Source organism: Trachypithecus francoisi, unplaced genomic scaffold (assembly GCF_009764315.1).
Source record: "Trachypithecus francoisi isolate TF-2019V2 unplaced genomic scaffold, Tfra_2.0 Lachesis_group1, whole genome shotgun sequence".
In the NCBI taxonomy this organism is placed as follows: Eukaryota; Metazoa; Chordata; class Mammalia; order Primates; family Cercopithecidae; genus Trachypithecus; species Trachypithecus francoisi.
The window spans coordinates 171,717,032-171,733,336 of NW_022681454.1; positions in this window are offsets into that span (position 1 = coordinate 171,717,032).

Genomic DNA, 16,305 nt, shown 5'->3' on the forward strand with positions numbered 1-16,305 from the left:
TCAACAAGTAGAGGAAATCAGTGACAAAAGGGAGTTACAAAATAAAACTAATTTTCTTTTATAAATTATTAAGGGAAAATATCATAAAATAAATAGCTATGTGAAGAGAGAGAAACTAGGTGACCTGATAGAGGCCTCTTTAAATCAACAAATTCTCAGATTCACCGAGAAACTATCCATCAAAAACAGAGACTCAGGTGGCTTTAATACATTTCTGCTTGAGAAATTGAAAGTAATGAAGAAGAGTGTGTACTCAAATGACAAAGATGGAGAGGAGTTCTGTAGAGAGGTTTTCTTCCCAAATGATGAGGCAAAGGAAAGGGTGACACTGATGATGAAGGACTTTTAAAAAATAGGCCATAGAGCCTACATAAAAGAACAGAATTTTAGCTTTTACTTTTGATTCCTTAAATATTAACTAATGATTTTGTATGGTATGCAATGTTATAGGCTTAGTGTAGTCATTTTGCTCTTTTTTTATTATTTGAGAGGAAACACAAATGTAATTCAATAAATGCTTCCATTGACATATGTGCTTCAGAATACCAAGATGTTTCAAAATTTACACATGCTGTAGTTCTGTAATGCATATTTCATCTTATCTGAAAACAATTTGCTACACTATTATGTATGTATCTTTACTATACTTCCATCCTCATAATATAATTGAGATCAATTTTTCTTATTTTTAAACTATACTGACCCTGTAATCACCTGATGGGTTCTTCTTGCTCACTGCCCAGATAGAGCTGATTTAACAAGACAGCAGAATTGCAATAGAGAAAGGGTTTAATAACTATATAGCCAGCTAAGCAAAAGACATGAATTTATTACTCAAATCCATCTCCCCCAAAATTTGGAGATTAGGGCTTTTTTTAAGTGTAATTTGGCAGACATGGGGCTAGGGAGTGCTGACTGGCTGAGTCAGCAATGAAAACATAGGAGGTTAAAGTGGGTTTTTGCTGCCTTCAGTCCCTGGGTGGGCTGGCAGAACTAGTGGAGCCAGTTTACAGATGTGGATGGTGCCAGCTGATCCATCAGACTGCAGGGTCTGAAAAGTATCTCAAACACCAATTTTAGGTTTTACAATAGTAATGTTATCCATAGGAGTAATAAGGGATGTTAGGAATCTTATGATGTCTAGTTGTATGACTCCTGAGCCATAATTTCAAATCTAATGGCTAATTTGTTAGCTTTACAAAGGCAGTCTGGTCCCCAGAAAAGGAGGGGGTTTGTTTCAGGAAGGTGCTGTTACTATCTTTATTTGAAAGTTAAACTGTAAATTAATTCATCCCATAGTTATCTCAGCCTATGCTCACAAATGAAGAAGGGCAGCTTGGAGATTGGAAGCAAGATGGAGTCAGTCAGGTCAGATTTTTCTCACTGTCGCAAGTTTTGCAAAGATGGTTTCAATCTGTGTTCTATGCCCAAGAGTCAAACAGGAAAAGATACAAGAATATGTAGATGGTAATTTTGTTTTTTAGTCAATAGCCTGGATTTTCCTTACCACGACTTTCCTCACCATTAGTGTTACAATGATGCAAATTCAAAATTCAAGTGTGCACTTTCTCTTACGGGAGGGGAAGATAGATTCAAGAAAAGTAAGAAGTAAGAAGATAGATTTTTGGTGGCTAGAACATAGCAGAAAACACTTTACTGCTTGACTACCTTGGAACACAATGGCCTCTGATAGCCATTTGACACCATGAAGAGTTGGGAGAACAATGAAGATTTGGGAAGAAAAAAAAATGCTGAAGTAAACATTTATTTGGCACCTTAAAAATAATCCCTGAATTTAAAAAATTTTCCATTAAATCAACTTTCATTTCCTTCTACATGTTGTAATTTTGCAATATAGTCAAACAACTTAGGCTTTTAAAATGTAGAGTTGGGATTGCGAAATGTAAAATTTGACCATTTTTTCCCCACGTGAAATGGATAGGGTTGCTGGAAACAAAAATGCTAGTATCCTGAAATGTAAACTTCACAAATACAAACTTCTTCACTTTTTTAAGACAACACAGGCATTTATTGTTTGTTGTTCATCTCTTATGTCTATACAGTTAAGAATGTTAGAGGATTTAGATCAAATATAAAAAAACAAAGTTTTATCAAATTAAAATGTTACAGTAAAAATACTTGATTTTATAAAGGCAAAATTAAGCAGAAAAAAACTGACCTGTAAATTAGATGTCCATTTTTTAATCGTTTATAGATTGATGTTTACATTAATATTTATATGACTTTTCATATTTATTATTTAGTACTATATCAGCTAGATTACAATAACATTAAAATATTGTGACCAGTAATATTTATGGGGATGATTAAAGGCCTTTAAAAGATTATCCTTAATAGATGACAGAAAATTTTGTAAATATTTTATATGTAATCCTAACAGCTTTAATATAAATTAGATATAATTATTTTTCCATTGTATGTATGAGGTAATAGAAATTTAGTAAAGTTAAATGACTTGTCTAAATTCACCTGAAAAGGATGCTACGTAGCTGAGATCTGAAGACATACTTATGTACCTAATAATTACAACATTTCATTTCTTGTTATGTTATATTCTATTATGCTGGTTATGCTAAGCTGCACATTATATAGTAATGAAATTTTATATTAATATAACTTCTGAAATACAAAAAACTGACATGTGCATGTTCAAATCCTTAATTATATTGTATGAATTTGAACCAATTGAAGTAGTTTATGGTTTTGTAGAGAAATTCTTCATAACTTTACATTTTAAGTTGTCCTCCTTAATTCCCCTCTAGAATACATTCTGACCACAAAAGGAATTGGCAAGGATATCAGTGTATAACACATGATTAAGCGTTTATACAAAGTATTTTTTCATTTTTAGAGAGTTCTTGTAAATTGTGGACCTGGAGTGGGTAAGGGAGTATAATTTATTATATCATTATAAGAAATTATAATCAATATAATCATTATAATCAACATAAGACCATGTAAGCGGTCTAGGTTTGAACACTACATGTTAACAGAATTTGAGATGTTGGCCTTATCCATAGGAGGCAGGAATTTGGCAACGAGATCACCTGCAGGATGTGGCAACCTGCACACTGCTACATTGTCACAATAGGGGTTGGCAAAAATGTGCCCTAGCTCAGGCAGATAGCAAAGATACTGTTTTAAAAAAAAATCTTTGAATTTTATGGGTATGTACTAATTATATATATGGGATACATGAGATATTTTGATACAGAGATACAATGTGTAATAATCACATCTGGATAAATGGGGTTTCCATCACCTCAAGCATTCGTCATTTCCTCGTGTTAATGAACATTCCAACTGTACTCCCTCAGTAATTCTACAATGTACAACCAACTATTACTGACTGCAGTCACTCTGTTGTTCTGTCAAATCTAGATCTTATTCATTGTATCTGACTATATTTTTCCACCCATTATTCATTCCCATTCCCACCTACTACTTCACTACCCTTCTCAATCTCTGGTAACCATCATTTAGCTCTCTATCTCTATGAGTTCAATTGTTTTTATTTTATTAATGTTTTCTCATTATTGCCTTTCTGTGTTATTCTATCATGATCAGAGAAGAGACTTAATATGATTTTAATGTTTTTGAATTTTTTTTTTTTTTTTTTTTTTTAAGACAGAGTCTCGCTCTGTCACCAGGCTGGAGTGCAGTGGCTCGATCTCTACTCACTGCAACCTCCGCCTCCCAGGCTCCCGCCATTCTCCTGCCTCAGCCTCCTGAATAGCAGGGACTACAGGCACGTGGCACCATGGCCAGCTAATTTTTGTACTTTTAGTAGAGACAGGGTTTCACCGTGTTGGCCAGAATGGTCTTGATCTCTTGACCTCGTGATCTGCCTGCCTCGGCCTCCCCAAGTGCTGGGATTACAGGTGTGAGTCACCACGCCGGGCCTGAATTTTTTAAGACTTGTTTGTGGCCTAACATATGAGTTATCCTTGAGAATAATCCATGTGCTGAGAAGAGGGATACATATCCTTCATCTGTTGAATGAAATGTTCTGTAAATATCTATTAGGACCATTTGGTCTATAGTGCAGATTAGGTTCAAAGTTTCTTTGTTGATTTTCTGTCTGGATGATCTGCTCAATACCGCAAGTTGGATGTTGAAGCTCCAACTATTATTGTATTGAGGTCTCTCTTAATCTCGAATAATATTTACATTATGTAGCTGGGTGCTCCTGTGCTGAGGGTATGTGTGTATATATATACACACAATTGTTACATCCTCTCGCTGAATTGATCCCATTTTCATTATATAATAAACTTCTTTGTCTCTTTTTATAGCTTTTGTCTTGAATTTGTTTTATCTGATACAAGTATAGCTATTTCTGCTCTTCTCTGGTTTCCGTTTGCATGAAATATCTTTTTCCATCCCTTTCTTTTCAGTCTATGTGTGTCTTTATAGGTGAAGTGTGTTTCTTGTGGGCAATATATTATTGGGTCTTGTTTTTTAAATCTATTTAGTCAATCTATATATTAATATTTTGACTGGAGAGTTTAGGCCATTTAAATTTAATGTTATTATTAATAAGTAGAGACATACTCCTGCCATTTTATTATTTGTTTTCTGGTAGTTTTGTGGTCCTCCCTCCCTCCTTCCCTTCCTCCTTCCCTGCCTCCCTCCCTTCCCTTCCTCCTTCCCTGCCTCCCTCCCTCCCTTCCTTCCTCCCTCCTTCCCTCCCTTCTTTCCTTATTTCTATCTTCCTATCTGTGAAAGCAATTTTATTGGGTAGTACATTTTAATTTCTTCCTTTTTATTTTTCATGTATCTGTTGTAGGTATTTTAAGTTTACCAAGGGCTTACCAACATCATTTTATAACCCATTATTTTAAACTGGCAACAAGTATTATTGTAAAAACAAATTAATAAATGAGCAAAGAGAAAACTAATAAAAACTCTTTACTTTGTCTGCATCCCCTAACTTGTTGGCTTTTTGCTGTTTCTTTTCATGTCTTATTAAATTGTCTGTCTTGAAAAGTTGTTGTAGTTATTATTTTTGATAGGTTCATCTTTTAGCGCTTCTGTTCAAGACATGAGTAGGTAACACATCACAATTACAGTTTTATAATATTCTGTATTTGTCTATACACTTACTCTTACCAATTAATTTTGTAACTTCAGATGATTTTTTTAACTTTTTAAAACTACACTTTAAAGTCTGGGGTACATGTGCACAGCATGCAGGTTTGTTACATGTGTATATATGTACCCTGTTGGCTTGCTGCACCCACTAACTCGTCATTTACATTAGGTATTTCTCCTAATGCTATCCCTCTGCCATACCCCCACCCCATGACAGACCCCAGCGTGTGATGTTCTGTGCCCTGTGTCCAAGTGTTCTCATTGTTCAGTTCCCACCTATGAGTGAGTATATGTGGTCTTTGGTTTTCCATCCTTGTGACAGTTTGCTCAGAATGGTTTCCAGCTTCATCCATGTCCCTATAAAGGACATGAACTCATCCTTTTTAATACTGCATAATATTCCATGGTGTATATGCCAGATGATTTCTTATTGCTCGTTAACATCCTTTTCTTTCAGATTGAAGAACTACCTTTAGGATATATTGTAGGACAGGTCTGGTGTTGAGAAAATCTCTCAGCTTTTGCTTGTCTGGGAAAGTCTTTATTTCTCCTTCACCTCTGAAGTGTATTTTCACTAAGTATTAGATTTCAGAATAAAAAAAAGTTTCTTTTTCCTTCAGCACTTTAAATATCACACCACTCTTTCCTGGCCTATAAGGTTCCCACTGAGAAACCTGCTGCAAGATGTATCACAGCTCCTTCATAGGTTATTTTTTCTTTTCTCTTGCTGCCTTTAGGATCATTTATTTATCAGTGAACTTTAGAAGTTTGATTACTAAATGCCTTCAGTAGTCTTATTTGGGTTAAATATCCTTGGTGTTCTATAAACATCTTGTACTTGAATAGTAATGTCTTTCTCTAGGTTTGGGAATTTCTCTATTATCTCTATTATTGTTTATTTGAACAAATTTCCTACTCCTACCTCTCTCTACTTCCTCTTTAGGGCCACTGACTCTTAGATTCGCTCTTTGGAGGATATTTCCTAGATCTTGAAGATGTGCTTCATTTCTTTTAATGCTTTTTTATTTTGACTGTTCTGTTATTTCAATCAGCCTGTCTTTGAACTCACAAATTCCTTCTTCTGCTTGATCAGTTCTGCTGTTGAGAGACTCTGGTGCCTTCTTCAGTTTGTCAGTTGCACTTTTCGGCACCCACGTTTCTGTTTGATTCCTTTTAATTATTTCAATCTCTTTGTTAAACTTATCTGACAGGATTCTGAATTCCTTCTCTGTGTTATCTTGGATTTTATTGAGTTTCCCTAAAACAACTATTTTGAATTGTCTGTCTGAAAGGTCACATATCTCTGTCACTCCTGAATTGGTCACAGTGCCTTATTTAGTTCATTTAGTGACATCTTGTCTTCCTGGATGGTGTTGATGCTTGTGGATGTTCATTGATGTCTCAGAATTGAAGAGTGAGGCATTCATTCTCATCCTCACAGTCTGGCCTTGTCTGTACTCACCCTTCTTGAAAATGCTTTTCACATATTCAAAGGGAATTAAGTGTTATAATCTAAGTCTTTGGTCACTGCAGCCATATGTACGTTAAGTGGACACTGCAAGCCCACTAATACTGTGACTCTTGCAGACCTGTAGAGGTACTGCCTTGGTAGCTTTGGGTAAGTTCTAGAAGAATTCTCTGTGTTACTAGGCAGAGTTTCTTTTTATTTTCTCTTATTTCCCCAGACAAATGGAGTCTTTCTGTGTGTTGAGCTGCCTGGAGTTGGGGGAAGGATCATGGAAACACTCCCACAGCCACCACTGCTGGGACTGTGCTCGGTCACACTTGAAGCCAGAACCATGTTGGGTCTTTCCCAAGGCCTGCGGTGACTATTTCCTGGCTATTGCTGATGCTTATTTAAGGCCCAAGTGCTCTTTAGCCAGTATGTGGTGAGTTCTGCCTGGCCTGGGTCTCTTCCTTCAGGGCAGTGGGTTCCCTTCTAGCCCAGGGTGGGTCTGGAAATGCCTTCAAGAACTAAAGCCTGGAATCAGGGGCTTTAGGAATCTGCTTGGTGCTTTATTTTTCTGCGGCTGAAATGTAACCAAGTTGCAAGACAAAGTCCTTTTTACCCTTCACTCTCCTTCCCACAAGCAGGAGTCTCTCCCTGTGGCCATCGCAGCTGGAATGTGCTGGGTCACATGTGAAGCCAGCATTGTACTAGGTCTTGGCCAGGGTCTGTGCCAACTGCGACCTGGCTACTGATGGTGTTTATTCAAGGTCCAAGGGCACTTTAGTCAGCAGGTCATCAATTCTGCCAGGGCTGGGTCCTTCCATTCGGGAGAGTGAGTTTCCTTCTATATATCTAGAAATGTTGCCTGGGACACAAGCACACGTATGTTTATTACAGCACTATTTATAATACCAAAGTCACAGAACCAACCCTAATGCCCATCAATTATAGACTGGATAAAGAAAATGTGGTACATATATACCATGGAATATTACACAGCCATAAAAAGGAATGAAATCATGTACTTTAGAAGGACATGAATGAAGCTGGAACCCATTATCCTCAGCAAACTAACACAGGAACAGAAAAACAAACACATGTTCTCACTTGTAAGTGGGAGTTGAACAATGTGAACACATGGACACAGGGAGGCGAGCAACACACATCAGCACCTGTTGCGGGGTTAGAAATGAGGAGACAGAACTTAGATGGTGGGTCAATAGGTGCAGCAGACCACCATGGCACACATATATCTATGTAACAAACCTACATGTTCTGCATATGTATCCCAGAACTTAAAGTAAAATATAAATGTATGTATGTATGTATGTATAAATGTATGTATGTTATCTGGGAGATATGACCTAAGCTTTACTTTACTGTTAGTCCTTTTTTTTTATTGTTGCTGAACTGGTACCCAAGTTGCAAGATAAAGTCCTCTTTACTACTCTTTTTATTCCCAGAGCTACAAGCTACACTGCCTGGAATTGGAGGAGGGGTGACATGACCACTCCATTGGCCACCCCAAGTAGTATCTCACTGGATTGCATGTACCCCAAGTCCACTGGCTCTGAGTCCAGCACAGCACCAAGACTAGCCCAGAAATTGCAGCCTTTGTTGCCTAGATTGCTTTTCAGGTTTATTTAAGACTGCAGAGCAATTTAACCCACAGTGGTGGGGCTAGCCAGAACTCAGGTTCCAGCCGCCAGGATGGATAATTCCTCTCTGACTAGGGCTAGTCCACATGCTTCCTCTGTGGGCACAGGTCGAATTCTGCCCTGTGTTGCTTTGCACTGTGACAGAGCAGCACTGAGTTCTAATGTAAAGTTCCACAATCACTTTGCTGGGACTTTACAATAGAGGAGGGCTGGTGTCAGCAGTCAAGGCTTTCTTTCCCACCCTCTTCTTGCCTCTTTCCTTGATATGATGTGTAAATCAGGTGTTGTGATCGCTTCCTGATTTTTGGTTCTTGAGATGGTGTTTTCTTGTGCGGACGGTTATTCAATTTGGTGTTCCTGCAATGGGAATAATTGCTGGAGGGTTCTATTCGGCCATCATACTCTGCCACTCTCAGTATTAAGATGCTCTTTTAAAAAAAGAATTTATGTAGTGAGTTAAAACTTCAGTGTTCCCCCATCGTGGGTTTATAATCCAAATTAATATTGATGTAGGAATTTTTGAGCCAAAATAACTTGAAGATTGGTTATAGGCAGGTAATATTTCTGAGGTTCTTAGAGGCATAAACATACAAAGCAATGTGGACTATTTCTTTACATGCAGATTTATGGAAAAGGGAGTGTATCGGACACCAAGAGCATGACTTGTTGCAGACACACAGTCTTAATAAGTTTGCTGTTGCAGCAACTCTCCTGCAATGGATTCTTCATTTAGATTTAATTTAGTTTATAATTTTGAATCGTTATTCAATCTACTCTACATATTGATTTTGAAACTGCCTTGTGTAGTACATATTTTTTCTTACCCTCTCAAGGTAACTTAAAAAAATTTGTCTCAGTGGGTTCATTTAAATGATCTTTCCCCTTTCCTTCTATTATGAAACATTTTCCCTCCTTTATGCAGCTAACAGTTAACAGAACTAATTTCTAAAGAGCTGTCCTCTATAGCAGTGAATATATAATACAATCCTAAATTTGGAGCAAATGTTTTGCCTGTGTTATTAAAATTTGGGGAAACACTGATCATAGTTCTTAACTTGTCTGGACACCAAGGTCTTGCAATTTCACAATGCCTTCTGATCTGGCAATTTTACAATACAATCTTTCTTTACCCGAAGAAAGCCTAAAAAAAGAATAGCTCATTTAGAAGACCAAGTAAAATGGAGTCGAAAGTGTGAGAGATTTACAAAGGTTACATTTCAAAAGGTACAAATCTTTTAGAGAGGCTTTTTTGAAGATAAAACTTTGTTTTAAGGTTTCAGCATTCTAATTAAAAGCTCTAACTTTTGAATTCTTGTTGTTCTGCCCTCTAATTTTTATAGATTCCCTTTTAAACAGACTAGTTAATACATTTTACATGTAAAAAGTTTCTCTGTAATGGCCATTGTTCTATGTCAACTTAGTTTCTGGTCATTAATTGAGGAATGTGCAGGTTTAGTATTAAAATGAGATTTTATATATAAATTAGAGTCTCTTTCAGAAGGAGGTTGAGAGTTGGGTAAAGACAAGCCCGTGAAAAACTAGAAAGCAGAGCACTACATTTGATCAGTGTGTGTACTTAAGAATGTTGTCGTGGGTTCCCCAAACTGGCACATGCGAGAAAGGGGTCATTATGATCAACAATCTGCCAGCTGTTGCAGTTCTTTTACAAATCTATAGAACAGAGAATGCCCTCATGAAGGTTTTGTAAGGGACCTAGGATAAAGTTTGACTAACACCTTTTGATGACTGGTCAATGGCCTAGTGGACTTCCAACTGTCTCCATCCATTCTGTACAAAAGACTCCTTGATATGTGTTCAACAAAAACAGCAAGGATAAAAGCAAAGCCCTATAACTTGGTGCATATAGAGAAACAACAGCAAAAACACAGCAAACAACAGAAGATAAGCATTTTAACAGAAAACAACCTTCCAGTGGTAAACCTTCAAACCAAAGGCTTAGTGAATCTGCCTGAAAAATCTAGGTCTAATTTGTCAAGTGATGCACTTTTCAACCAAAATAACTTTATACACAGATCCATGCTTGAAATTTTTATATAAAAATATAGGTTAACTTATATGAAAACCTTACAAATTGTAAAATAATGAAATAAAATTTGCACCAAAAGATCAATAAAACTAATCAGGGCATGGATCTTTATTGAGACTGTCTCACACAGTGGATCTAAATAAAAAATGGTGTATTGGCATAAGCCTTCCAATGAACACAACTGTTGGCCTGAGAGCCTCCTGGAATTCGCCGAGTGTATTCCAAACAAACCTGGTGGAAGCCCTGGAAGTCCTCATGAGACCACTTTTCAATATGTGAAATTAAAACTATTCTAAATGTATTTCTTATTGTGATGATCAGATATCATCTGCCGGAACAGGAAAGGATGACCATCTTATAAGGGGTTTTGGGAGTCATGGAAACAGGGATTGGTGATTGACAGGTGCTCAGATGCATGTTGACATCGGCAGAAGTCAGCTTCCTCAGGTGAGATGTTGTTTGGTTGGCACTCAGAAGTGTTTTCATGGAATAAGTCGACTCCTAATTGCTTACTTTCATAAACAACATTTTGACACTGAAGGGTTGGCTTGAGAAAGATTTCTGCTGAACTAAGTTGTCAATGATTAGCTAAACAAGGATTAACAGTTTCTGGTAGTTACTTCTTACCATCAATACAGAGCAATAAATCTTTTTCTGTGTGGAAACATTTTTCCCCCAAAGGCATATTAGATGTCATAACTGGTGAATGAAATTGCTGCCTCAGCATTCGTTTTTAGGCTTGACATAAATTGTTTAAAATCCAGGTATACTCTGTCACCTTAGGTCTATTGAAAAATTACCTCTCTGATTGTTTACAATGTAACAATCTTATAAACATCTTGTTTCTCATCTTACTGACCCACAATATGACACACTCACAGTTGCCAAATATGATAAAATCTAGAGGTCAATACCAGAATCATGTAAAAAAGTTCTCAACACAGAATCATGTAAAAAAGTGCATGCGAATTTTATTTAAACTAAACAATCTGTAATTCCAGTGGAAAAGTCTAAGGAATAACATCCATGATCTTTAAGAAAGAAAGAGTCACAGAGGTCCACTCTCTCTTGCTTTCCACTCACTAGTTAACATCTGGATACCTCTAGACTTCTCGCCAGCCTCCTGTTGGCACCCCACCCTCTCTAGGACCTATAAGTAATACATTTCTTCTGCTTCATGCACTTTGGTTTCACTGCCTCACGTGTCTCACTTGACATGCACAAACTTGATCCTGACCTTTCCAGGCCAGCTCTCCATCTCAGAAAGTGGCTGCCTTGGTAAGAATAAACTGACCAAAGGTCAGAGGAGAGTCCCACAAGCACCTGGTGGTATAAACAAGATGCCTGTGAAAGGAATACTTGGCCATGGGTTGGATTCTTCTGCATTAGGCAACCTTCCAGGATTAGGAAGTATCACATGAAAGCCACACTCTAAGTAGCCATGACCAAATCCCTTGAATTTTATGGTCAGGGCATTACAAGAAGCAACGAGACTCTTAAGATAAAGACCTCAAGATCAAATTAAAAGGAAACCATAGCAATAGAAATCAGAACACTAAGCCAGAGTAAATCCAAAAGAGTGATATGAAACATTACGAATGCTAATAGAAGGCCCAAAGTTTGAAACTAATGAGCTTTGATAAATATTATGAAATATATGCTTCATTTTATTTATAGGCATCTGTATAGAGAAATTTTCAAGTTGATTAAATTTTTAAATAAATAATATAAATTTCATATTTTAATATTTTAATTACCGAATGCCAATATGGATATATTTTACTAATAATTCTTGTGAAATGATTTCTTCTTTCATCTTGAAATAATAATTTTATTATGTTTATTAAAGAGAAGTATAATAATTATTAAAATAATCAAACAGCATTACAAAGAAGGGGAAAAAATACAAGGATCCATAAATCTCAAATAATCATCATTAGTGTTAAAACCATTCCCTATTCTAATCCATAAATTCCACAAATGTTAGTTTTAGTTGTACTTAATTGCATTCAGTGTTTACCATGTATCCCTTTAACATTATACTTGTTCTAGAGTCATATTTTGGGCTACAATTTGTAGGCTTATTTTATCATATTCTTTGAAATTCACACATTTAAAGGTGTTTGCTTGTTGCTTCTAAACTTGATAACCATATTCTCTGAGTATAATATCCTCTGGTTTCATTTATCCTGCAGGATATAATATGCTTTAAAAATATTTATTCTGCCTTTTAATGTTTCTCAGAAGTGTGAGCCACCTTGAATTTTTTCTTTCATATCTCATTTTCTTCTGCAAGAATGACTGAAGAGATGTTTGTTTTTCTCAAAGTTCCAATAAACGAACCAGAAACCTACGTGGCCTATACTCAGATCTGCTGAGTCTACTTCATTTTAATACTGTTAGAATGTCTCACTACATTCTAGAGGCTAGAACGCTAAAGATTGTTTTTCTTTCCAAAACACCTCAACAGATGCATCTGTATAGGAGTTTTGGGAAAGGTACATAACATCAGGAAGAATTGTCATACGGGCTACTTTTGCTTTGTTTAAAGGCTTTGCAATAACCCCACTTTAGGTAGTTACCCTGCTCTCTGATATCAAATCTCCTAGTAACCCATTCATACTAACTTTTATTATCTTTGCTCCTTGCATGCAGTGGAGGGTAGTGATATTTAAGGTATCGGTTTAACTGACATGATAAAGAGACCCCAAAATAAAGTAAAAACATACTTCTCCATCACATAAGGTGAAAACATGAGTGATCTTTGCCGGTGTAGTTTTTAAAGAAAATCTCTATTATTTTACTACTTTACAAAATTCTGTGAACTATGTCTCATATGATATGATAGGTCCATATCTAGGATCCTGCTTCAGGACATTATAAAGACATAGAACTGGGAGGCAAACAATTTCTTTAAGCAAATGACAGAGAATTTACGCATATTATTTCTGATCATATTCAGTCATTAAGAACACGGTCACATGTCATTTGCTTCCTGAATCCCCCATATAGAAGAAAGGGTAAGCCAAGATACTATGTTGTAATATGCATCACGAAAATAACAGTGGCTTAAAATGTGAACCACTAGCAATATAGGTCTTGTTTCTACTGTAGATGTCATGGTTTAACATCGGGGCAATTTGCTCATTATTGACATTCTTGACATCTGCTCATTATAGACACTCTTGAATCCACACTAGTAGAGCATTCATGATCTCCAATATTGCCTCTTGAAGTAATGCAAGTTATGGGGATTACTGTATGTGAAAGAGCAGAGGTCAATTTCTGTTCATAAATACTTATAATATTTTGATTTTAGTCTCCCAAACTGCTTGTGGAGAGTGATGAGGAGTTAGAATGTTTCTTTTATTCATCAACACTTTTCGATGCTTATCAAATGAAATTGTGCTACTTTTATTATTTGACTCCTGCTACTGTGTGTGTGTACACGTGTGTGCATACGTGTGAACATGTGTTTGTTTTACTTTTTTTTTTGGTTTTGTGTAAGATATGATGATAAAGAGACTCTGCAATACAGCTTCACTCTACCGTTTTTTTCTCGTTTTCAGAAATATTTTCTCTTCAAAATGTATTCCACAGTATATACTCCATTTTAGTCAACAAAGCAAGTGTTGTTATGGGCTTTCCAAGTTTTTACTACTCTAAATAACACTATAAAAATACCCTTACATCAATTTCCAAATATTTTTAAACTTTTTTTCAAAACTAATTATTTTTCAGGTTATTTGAAAATATGATCATGTTATAGACAGATTGTACATATACAACAAAACCAATATGAATGCAAATATCAGTTTTCACTTACTATTTTCACTGGCTACTTTGTTCTTTTTTGCTTTTAATTATTTTCTTAAAACTTTAACTAATATGAAGAACTTACATTTATTTGCTACTGAATTTAACTATTTTAATGTCTATTGTACATTTTTCTTCATACTGGTGAATTGCCTATTCATGTCCTTTGCTAATAAAAAAATTACTTTATTAATTAAACTACTATTTACAACCCATAGAATAACCGGTGGTGATCAAATAGACTGAAAATATTTTTATTAATGTGTTTATATTTTAATTTTTTAAATAATCTTTGAATATAAATTTAATATTTGGTAGAAAGTCATAACATTTTGGTTTTTGGGATTTGCCTTTGTTTTCACACTTTTGTGTTCATATTTCAATAAATATCATTCATCATCCTAAATGATACCAATATTACATGATTTTTTCTAATTATTTCCCAGATACCAATTTTTATTTAATGTAAGCCTGTATCTTTTTAAAAAATTATTTTATTTTTAAGTTCTATGAAACATGTACAGGTTGTGCATGTTTTTTACGTAGGTAAGTGTGTGCCATGGGGGTTTGCTGCACCTAACAACTCATCACCTATATACTAAGCCCAGCATGCATTAGCACTTTTCCTTAATGTTCTCCTCCCCACCACCCTCTCTCCCAAGAGTTCCCAGTGACTGTTGTTTCCCTTTAAACTTAGTTAATATTGAAATGTACGTCATTTACATCTTTACCTAACGTCATAAACAATTCTCTTCTTGACATGAAATTCAGTGCCACTTATTCAATAATCCTTTATTTTTTATTGTGATGCTATAGTTATATTCAAAAATTCTTAATACTTGTTAATATTTAATTATCTTTCAATCATATAGCTATATTACTGATGTAATTCTTAATAATTTGAGTGCCAACTACTTTTCATTTATTTTATGCTGCTTCTTAGGTTCATAACACGGCATACATTTTTTAGCTGGGTTTTTTATATGACTATAATTTTATAAAATTAAAAATTATAGATTTCATTGAGAATACGTCAGTTATTTAATTTGAAAATACTTTATATTTGAGTGATATTGGATTTGTTCATACAAAATTTTTACTATCCCTCAATAAAGATCTGTGGCCTTTTTAAAGAAATATTGTACCTGAGTTTTTCAAAGTTTTTCACCTTGTATTGATCTTTGCCAATGTTAATGCTTCTTTTTTAAAAAATATGCTAACTGTAAATTATTGATTTCTGCCTATTGATTTGTATCCAGAAATCTTACTAAGCGATCTTGATGATTTTTGTAGATTAATCAGTTTTATTTGTGTTTTACAGGTAAATAATGTTGTCATCTGAAAATAATAAATATTTTGTTTCTTCCTCTTATCATTTTATTACTTTCGGCAAAAATATGCAAAATAATGCAAATTTAAATAAGTTGAGACACATACATTTTCCTGACTGTAATGATACAATGTACTTTGTGTTACAGTCTTAAGTGGGATTTTGGCTGTATGCTTTATATAAATATTATTAGAAAGTTAAGGAGTTAACTTTCTATAGTGTTTTTCTTTTCCAAAATGCTAATGGATACTAAAAACTTGTAATGTCCTCTTCAATATTTATAACCATGAGACCAAGTTTATTCCTCTTTGTCCTGTTAATGGTGTTAATTAAATTAATAGATTTCTTAATGTTGAATGATCCTTACATCTCTGGAAAAGTCCCAACTTATTCATTATATCTTCTATTATTTTAAAAAATACTTTGACAGATTTCATTTTGAAATATTAAATTTAATATCTTTCACACCTATGCACAAATAAAATTAGTCTTTAATTAGCTTTTGAAAGCTATCTGTGAAGGATTTGGTGATTATTTCAAATGGGAAAATTATTGGAAGGATTTCATCCCTTATTAATTCTGAAATTGTTTAAAGAGTTAGACAATCATGGGTCTTTTGATATATTGATATATCTTACCTATAAAACCATCTAGGCATAATGCAATTCTTATAGGTAGCTCTTGAGCAATTTTCCCCAAAATATTTCTAAGAGTTTATTAGATTGGCTCTTTTCTCTGTTCATTTTTCAATCATTCTCCCAATAATGGAGATAGTTTTTGCTTTATTAAATCTCCTCATTTTCTGTTGGCTTGTCTTACTTAAGAATTTAAAACTTTAACCCAGAAGGGCAGTTGATATAGATTTATAACTCAAGTTCAATGAGCCAGT